We start from the raw sequence: 9,244 nt of genomic DNA on the forward strand, positions 1-9,244 counted from the left end.
CTGTCACCACTGTCGCAACTACCCTGAGGAATCCCTGAGTCACCCAAGGAGGCTCGTGACCACGACTAAAGCTCAAAGTCAGGGTCCGGCCTCCTTCCTGCTGGAGCAGTTGACAAGCCAACAGGGACAACACTTCGATGAGGCGACAGATCAGCACTCTTTTGTGTGAAACCAAGCTGTAAAGGGATGCACAATATAAAAATAATAAGAAGTTAGAGTTTGAGGGCACCTGGGTGGCTTGGGTCATGATCTCAGGGTCCTGGGCTCGAGCCCCATGTCGGGGAAGGGGGTTCCTGCTCGGAGGGGGGCCTGCTTCTCCCCCTCCCTCTATCCCTCCATACCACTCATGTGCTCTTTCTCTCTCACTCTAAAATAAATAAATAAAATCTTAAAAAAAAAAAAAAAAGAAATTAGAGCTCAAGCTCTAAGGTAAATCCGTGTGAGTGCAGCAAGCGAGAGGCAGGCAGTAGCGGCCATGTATTTACCCAAGGTGGACTGGGGAAAGTTTCACCGAGTGGTCAGGCTTTTGAGACAGGTTTGGAATGTGGCCGGGAGAGGGGAGGTATGACACTGAGGGAACAAATAAGCACGTGTTCCTGGCATCTCTGGGAGCTGGCCCTTCCGAAAGTCCTCAGGCCTCCCTGAGTACACAGTCTACGACACCTAGGAGAGCCTGGCAGGACTCTAGTGACCAGATCCTTCCAACACCAACAACACTGGGATTTGCATTCTTTGAGACTGGCTCACGGCCTCAGAAGGCTCGTTTCTTAATGACCTCTTTGGACAAATACGTACTGGCCATCCACCATGAGCCAGGGATGGGTGTGCGTCGGGGAAGACACAGAGGCAAAGAGCCAGGTCCCATGGCAGAGACAGTGTGGCCCCCCTGTGCAGTGACACACGTAAGGACTGCTGTAGAGACAGGGGACCCCCGTGGGAGCTGACAGGAGAGGCATTCCTGACCCTGCCTCAGGAGAGGGAGGAGGAAGGGAGGCCCTGCCTGGGGTGACTGTGTGAAGACCCAAACCATGAGTAGAAATTAGCTGAGGGGAGAGGGGGCCCTATGAGAGAGAATGTTCAGGAGTTTAGAGTTTATTCTAAAATCCATGAATAATCACTGCAAAGTTTTTGTTTCAGCCTATGTGACTGTCATCCATATGCTAACGACAACCAGCTCTGTGTCTCCAGTTCCAGACTGCTGCTCTGAAATCCATCTGCCTTCCCAGCATCTCCAGAAGCCCAGTAGATCTAGACACCTTCCCCACACACAGCCTGGTCTTCCTGGCGTAGTCCTGTGATATAGTAAGAAATACATATTTGGTCTTTGTCCTGGTTCCTGGCATAAGAGCTCCTAAAACCCTACAATTTCCTGCTATGGGTGAGAGGGGAGGCTTTTGCTATGAGTCACAAGTCCCTTTCAACTATACCTGAGCTCATGCTAATGAAGGGACTCTGGGAAGGTGGGGGCCAGTTGCCAGAGGCATGAACCAGGGGACACTGGCAGCCAACCTGGCCAGAATGTCTTGAGAGACATGAGAGCGGCTCAAGATGGGGCTGGAGAGGTGAGTGGGACATGCTCAGTCAAGGCCTAGGGGATACAATAAGAAGTTTGGATATTATTCTAAGCACAACAGGAACCCATTGGAGGATTTTATGCAGACTAGGGGATAGAAGTAGCATTACATGACCTAATTTTGGTTTCTAAATCACTCTAGCAGCTGGTTGGGCAGGCAAAGTGACAGTGGGGAGACCCACTGGGAGTCTATTGCACAAATGGCATCCAGAGGTGATAGTGGCCAGCCCAATGTTGTAACCAAGGAGATGGATAGGTGCTCAAAATCCATACTCCAAATGGACTTTGAAGGGAGGACTGAAAGAACTTCCTAATGAGTTGGATATGGGGAGTGAGGGAAGGAGAGAAATTAAGGATGCCTCTTGGAGTTTGGCCCTGAGCAGGTGAGTGGCTGTGTTGGCATTTACTGAGACAGAAGGAAGAGTGGTGAAGGGTGGGGAGGAGTTTGAGGAGCCTTGAGAATTGAGTGAATTGAAGTGGAGATGTCCAGGAGATACATCTGTGAGTCTGGGGCTCAGACTCAGCTTGACATATAAATTGGGAGTTGTGGGGCACCTGGGTGGCTCAGGGGTTGAGCATCTGCCTTTGGCTCCGGGCGTGATCCCAGGGTCCTGGGATTGAGTCCTGCATCAGGCTTCTCATGGGGAGCCTGCTTCTCTCTCTGCCTGTGTCTCTGTCTCTCTCTGTGTGTGTCTCTCATGAATATATAAATAAAATCTTTTTTAAAAAATAAAAATAAATTGGGAGTTGTCAGCGCCAACATTTTTTAAGGCCATAAGAAGGGAAGAATCCAACTAGGGATGTAGATAGAGATGAACAGAAGCTCCTGGAAAAACCCTGAGAATCGTCAACTGGGTAGAAAGAGCCATCAGAGGCAAGACGGGGAGACTGCACGCATCCCCCGCCATTGGAGGTTTGACACAGGAAAGACTCTGCAGGCCTAAGGACCAAAAGCATTTTCATTTTCTTTTTTTTCTTTTTCTTTTCTTTTTCCTTCTGGCATTCGTGGAACTGCTCTAGAAAAGGAGGGCAGGAAGGTGAGTGAGGACACGTGTGGAACCCATCTCCAGGTGGTGGTGAGACCAGCCCAGAATCTGGCAGGTCATAGCTGCCCAGCGGATGCCGGCTGAGGAAAAGGTGAAACCTGCCAATCGCACATCAACACAGATGACAGAGCAGGGGAAATGCCAGCCCCTTCCCCTTCCTGTCCCGTCCTTACCTTCATGTTGACCTACCACCCTGGCAATGTATTCATTCCATACCAATCATCACTTGGTACGGAATGGTCATTTTCTTATAATTTCTGATCATTTTCTTATAATTCCTTCATTACTGTTTCTTGATTTACAATTTCACATTAGAATTTTACACATTGGAGCCTGAGGATGGGAGGGGGGCATCTTTGTTTATTAGTTTATAACTCCCAATGAATATTTTATACATATACACATTTAAAACGAAGACAGGAAAACTGTTAACCCAGTTTTATCTGATTGTTAAAATTTTATTATCACTAATTCTCCAGCCTCCGTGCACTGTGCAAACAATCCTTGAGGAATGGATGTTATCAATTATTAATAACTATTAAATTAGCATGGAGTTTGATTCTCCCCTAAGTATTTTAGAACTGTGGAGCAGGGAAGGGGTCTCTGTTCCCTGCTGGGTCTCCTGCTCAGACAAAACCGAAGCCCTTGCAGCGGTGTGACCCTCCTGGGGCAGGGCCAGCCCCTGAGCCCGCAGCCACTGCTCCTGCTCTGCAGGGCACCCCAGGAAGAATGAACCCATCTCACAGGAGATTCTTCACAGGGACATATGGCTCTGATGTTTGCCACACACTGGAGAAGGAGGCTGTGTTTGGAGTTTGTCCTTCACATCATCAGTTAAGGGCATGATGCTGTCCCCCTCAAAATTCATGGGTTGAAGTTCAAACTTTGGGACCTCAGAATATGACTGTATTTGGAGGCAGGGCCTTTCAGGAGATAATTCAGTTAACATGGGATTGTTACGCACCTGCCCTGTTCCCAGGGCCTGTCTACAATAGCTGTCCCCGGTTCCAGGTGGACACTGTTCTTCCCTGGGAGCCCTTTGAATCTTGGCCCCGTGATTAAGGAGTTGGAGAAGACACGAAGGGCCCAATGACATCTCCGTGAGAAGAGGAGATGAAGAAGCCAACATCCCAGACTGAGGGACGACCACGTGCAAGCCAAGGAGAGAGGCCTTGGAAGAAAGTGCACCTTGATTTTGGACTTTTAGCCTTCAAGATTGTGAGAAGACGAATTTCTGCTGTTTCAGCACCTGTCTGGTATCCGTTAGGGGAGCCCAAGCAGACTAACACACCGCCTGCGCCCCATTCCTGCCACCATGCTTGGCGTCCTCACAAGTGTGTCCCCGCTCAGGCTTGCCCCATGTGGAGGTCTCTCTCTTTTAAAACGTGATCTTGGCAGCTGAGCTTTGGAGATTACTAAAGTGTAAGGAACTGTGAATAGCTTAATATATTACCCTGATCATGGCAGTGACTCAGCCCAGGAAATGAGAAGGCAAACCAAGAGGTACTTTGAACTTCATCAGATGCCTTTGAACACAGGAGATTCAGGGGAGCCAAGGAGCCCATCTGTCCTGTCCCCACCCCCGCCCCAAAGCCATGCCTTGTACCTGCCTTGTTCCCAGGGCCGGTTTACAACCGCCATCGCTGGTCGCAGGTGGTCACTGTTCTTTTCTGGAAGCCCTTTGAATTTTGGTCCTTTGATTAAGGAGTCAAATATTAACTGCTGCCAGGTGCTCCCTTAGGCCGCCACCTAATTGTTTCCTCAGCCAGGGCCACCCCATCCTAATGAAAGGGATTGGAATCTCTTCCTGCAGTGAGAGACCTGGAGCCGCCTCTGGTGGAGGGTGGGGAAGAGGCTTAGGAGGACCACTCGGGCCCCTGCTGGAGTCAGTGGGGGTACCTTCTTCACGTGAGTAAGTATAGTGATTTTTTGTTGTTGTTGTTGTTAATAATACACATCTGTGGCTGGAAAAAGCACAAGAAAAAGAAGCTTTAACAGTTATTTGCTTTGTGGGAATTTCTTCCTCTAGCCAGGGTCACTGGACCCCAGCAAAATAATCCTCAGTCTGGAGAAAACATTTCAGGAAGGGGTCTGAATATTATTTTTTTTAAGATTTTATTTATTTATTCATGAGAGACAGAGAGAGAGGCAGAGACACAGGCAGAAGGAGAAGCAGGCCCCATGCAGGGAGCCCCATGTGGGACTCGATCCCAAGACTCCAGGATCATGTCCTGAGCCAAAGGCAGACGCTTAACAGCTGAGCCACCCAGGTGTCCCGGGTCTGAATATTATAATTGCATTCATCTAGCTATATAAGCCGTGAAAAAACATTTTGAAACGTGTACCACCAAACCCACTCCTCCACCCCAAAGTTAAAACCAATTAAGCAGTTATCATTAGGCTATGGACAGTCTTGTCAAATGGGTCTGACCTATAAGGGACAGGCAAGGAAGGTTAGTCCAGATGGTTCAAGGAGCAGGTGGGAGGTATGAACCTATTACCTGGATGGCTGGCTCCGCAGAGACTGGGAACAGCTGGCCACTATCATAGGATGTCTATGAATAAGAAAACTTCTCTGGTCCAGATGCTAGAGGTCACCAACATTGGATTCACCAAACAGAGTAGAGGCAGCAGATGAAGGACTGTTCCTTTCCTCATTTAGAGTGGACTTGAAGGAGATAAAAGGATCTAGTGGGAGTCCTGACCTCTTTCCTCCTACTTTACACACAAAGCCCTAAGACTAACCTTGGCTGTCATGTGCAAGATGGGGAGGTGGGTGAGGCCTCAGAGTTCCCCGAGCCTCTCAAATCCCCCAGGGATTTCCTCTCTGCGCTCAAAACCACGTAAGAAACAACAGCAAAAACAAATATACTAGAAAAATGTTAGAAATTCAGCCACCAGCCCCCTTGTAGTGGTGAACAACTGTTAAGAGCCCTTTGAAAACCCAAAACCATAAGTAGCCTTCAGCTAAAAAATAAATAAATAAATAAAGTAAAATAAAAAGGTACTGTCTGTATGTATTCTCAGGTAGGAAGGTCTAGAAGAGCCTGATGAAGCCCCTCAGTGTTTCCAAAGATGCCAGCTGCCTGATTGAATGATTGAAGCTAGGGACTGTCCTCCTTTTAATTCTCGAGGCATCCCATCCCCTGTGCCTTTTGAAGCATGTCTTCCTGTTAGATATGGGGCCCCCTGGGACCTTCTGCTGTGTTCCTAGTGGGCAGCACAGACGTGGAAGAGATGTAGGCTTTGGAATCAGATTTCTGTTTGTGTCCCAGATCAGCAATTTAATATATGTGACCCTGGGCAAGTTAATTCTTTCTCTGCCTCAGTTTCCTCATATGTAAAATGAGATAATGATGATAACTACTTTTTTGACATTCTGAGACCAGTTTGAGTGTGTGTGTGTGCCCATGTGTGTGTGCAGGGCTTCCCCCACACCCACAAGTAATGCTCAGACACCAGCTGGCTGCTCTGCAATTCAACTCGATGGTGACACTGTGGCCCCGGAGAAAGCCTCAGGTCCCACAGGTTGAGGGTCCAGTCCTGTGAGGCTTCCCACCCCCAACTCGAGATGCCAGTTGCAAATTCAGGTTGTTACCTGTGCTTCTAGCCAACTGGGTTCCCACGACCTTCTCCTTATGTTCGATTATTTTGCTAGAGCAGTTCACAGGACTCAGAAACATTTTACTCACTTGATGGCTGGTTTATTATAAGAGGGTATATAACTCAGGAACAGGTAGGTGGGAGAGATGCAGAGGGCGAGGTCTGGGGACAGGGCACAGAGCTCCCATGCCCTCTGGTGCATTGCTCACCTGGAGCCTCCGTGAGTTCACCAAATCCAAAGCTCTCTGAACCCAGCCTTTGGGGGTTTTATGGAGGCTCCACTACATAAACACAGCTGATCAAATCACTGGCCATTGCCCTCTCATTCAACCTCCAGCCCCCCTCTGCTCCCGGGAAGTTTGGACGGTGGAACCGAAATTAGACCCCATTCGAATCAGATTGAGTCTCCTGCCCTGAGGTGCGGCCCAGAAACTCACCCCATTAACATAACCTGTATCACTCTCAGGGTTTGGGTAACTGCAGGAAGTGGAGACGCAGACCACATATATATTTCATATAAATCATCATCTCACATGACCTCCCAGGGTTAGTGAGGATTAGGTGAGCTAGTACTCGATCGTAGCACATTGTAAAAACGTTCTGTAGCATCATCGTCAGGATGAGCTGTGTGAGCCTCAGTTTCCCCATCAACAGCACGGACCTATTAGAAGGATTAAATGAGATCCTGGATGTCAAGCACCTGGCACATAGTGACGCTCAACTGATGTTTATTCCTTCTCTACTATGTTAGGGAAAGCTGGTAATTTGGTAACACCTCCCCTGGCAGGAACAGCCATTGACACAAATGTCCTTACCCGTCCCAACAGCCCAATAGCCAAAATGAGTGCCACCAAGCTCATGCTCTGAGGACTGGCTTCTTCGTAGCGACACTTTCACTTCCCAGACACAAAGTTCTTTTGAACACTTATGATGAGTCAGACACAAAGCGGCCACATTCTGAGCTTTATCTCATTTAATCCTTATAACAACACTATGAGGTAGATATTATCATTGCTGTTTCACAGATAAAGGAACTGGGGCTTGGGGAAGGTAAAGAAATTGCCCACAATCACACCAATGGAGTCACAACCTAGTCACCAAACCGAGGTCTTTCTGACTCCTGAGCCTAGCCTTGCACCTCTGTGGTTTCCAGAACCAGAGCCGATCGTAAGCAGCTGATGCTACAGAACCTGTCACAGGCAGGCGTGAGGACAGGAGAGGGAGCAGAGAGCAGAGCCAGCCTGGCCAGAGACCGAGTAGGAGCTTAACATCCCCGGTTCCTCCCCAGATGCGCAGTGCAGGCCACCCTCCCCCCCCCCCCCACCTTGCTCAGGTATTGTCTCTTCCTGTTCTCTGAATATTGACAACCTGTTGTTGTTTTAACAGCCTTATTGAGATATACTTCACACACTACAGAATTTTCCCATTTAAAGTGTACAGTGCAATGGCTTTTAATATATCCACAGACCTGTGAATCATTAGAACATCATCACCGTCCCCAGTAGAAACCAGTGCCCCTGAGCCATCACGCCTCGATCCCCCCTACTCAGCCCCTCTAGGCTTTGGGCAGATCCCCATCTACTTGCTGTCTTTGCAGGTTTGCCTCTTCCGAACATTTCATATGAGTGGAGTCACCCACTCTGTGGTCCTTTGTGGTTGGCCTCTTTCCTTTAGCATCATGTTTTCAAAATCTGGTTTTAAAGTAAAGGAAAACTGATTAAAGTTCAATATATAGTACTTGGCACAAAGTAGGGATGCTCAGGACATACTTACTGAATTGAAATTGATCATAAATGATTGCCCTGAGTAATCAAGAAAAGGTTACATTAGACTCATTAAATTCTTTAAGAAAACAGTGAATGATAGCTTTTTTGAAAATTTTCCATTAAAAATAGATAAAAACCTAAAATTTATGCCTAAAGGTGTCTCAATTCCTGGAAACTTGGCTTTCTGGAGTGACTTGTTCTTGGAGACTCCAGCAGGTGGAAGTTTTACTATACTATGTAAATACTATATTATTTTTTATATTGTACTTATACTATTATATCACTTTTATTTGCTTAATTTGTTCTTTATTATACCTGATGCCCTCAACCCTCATTCCATATATCTGTGACTCTTGATTTCCAAGTCTTTATCTCCCATCTTACATGGGTAGTTAGTGTGCTAGTAGATTCTAACCCCAGACTGGATCATCTCTTTGATCCATTTATTCATATGCACCAGCTTATACCATCACTGATGAAAATTTAGGATATACTGGCCCAAGACCAGCCTTTGAAAATGCTCTGTGTGTTTTCTGATACAGATGCTTTGAACATATTTTTCTGGTTGTTGAGTGGTTTGAGTGGATGGTTTGAGTGGATGAGCTCAAACCCCTTGCTGAAGTTAATATATATCATGTAAACGATAGCCCTTGATTTACCAAACTTAGAGCCAGTCAAATTTTACCAGTCTGGCAGGATTTGTTATTCCTAAGGCTAGTGAATAGCATTTTGTTTTCTTTTTTTTTTCTGGGGATGGTTAAGTAGTAAGGGATCCATAATTTTTAAAAAAGATTTTATTTATTTATTCATGAGAGACACAGAGAAAGAGACCGAGACAGGCAGAGGGAGAAGCAGGCTCCCCATGGGGAGCCCAACAAGGGACTCGATTCCAGGACTCCAGAATTACACCCTTAGCCAAAGGCAGATGTTCAACTGCTGAGCCACCTGGGAGTCCCAAGGGATCCATAATTATTTGGAAAACAATTAGGGCCAAGTCTCCAAAGAGCAACATGGGGGGATTTGAAGGAGTCCACACCTGTGCCCAGCAAGAATATGTCTGCCGAGACAGTGGGTCTGGAAGGCAGAGGGAGGGTGTTTCGGAGTGCCCAAACTCCTTCACTGGGGTCCCCAGAAGGGTCAGCCAACCCTTGCTGGGAGCTGGCCAGCCCCCTTCCTGCCCAAGCCCCATGTGAACCCCCCTTGGCCTGCCCTAGCTCCTGAGTCCAAAGCCAGGGGATCCATAATTACTAGAGTGA

The sequence above is a fragment of the Canis aureus genome, chromosome 11 (genome assembly GCF_053574225.1).
Source record: "Canis aureus isolate CA01 chromosome 11, VMU_Caureus_v.1.0, whole genome shotgun sequence".
Classification (NCBI taxonomy): domain Eukaryota; kingdom Metazoa; phylum Chordata; class Mammalia; order Carnivora; family Canidae; genus Canis; species Canis aureus.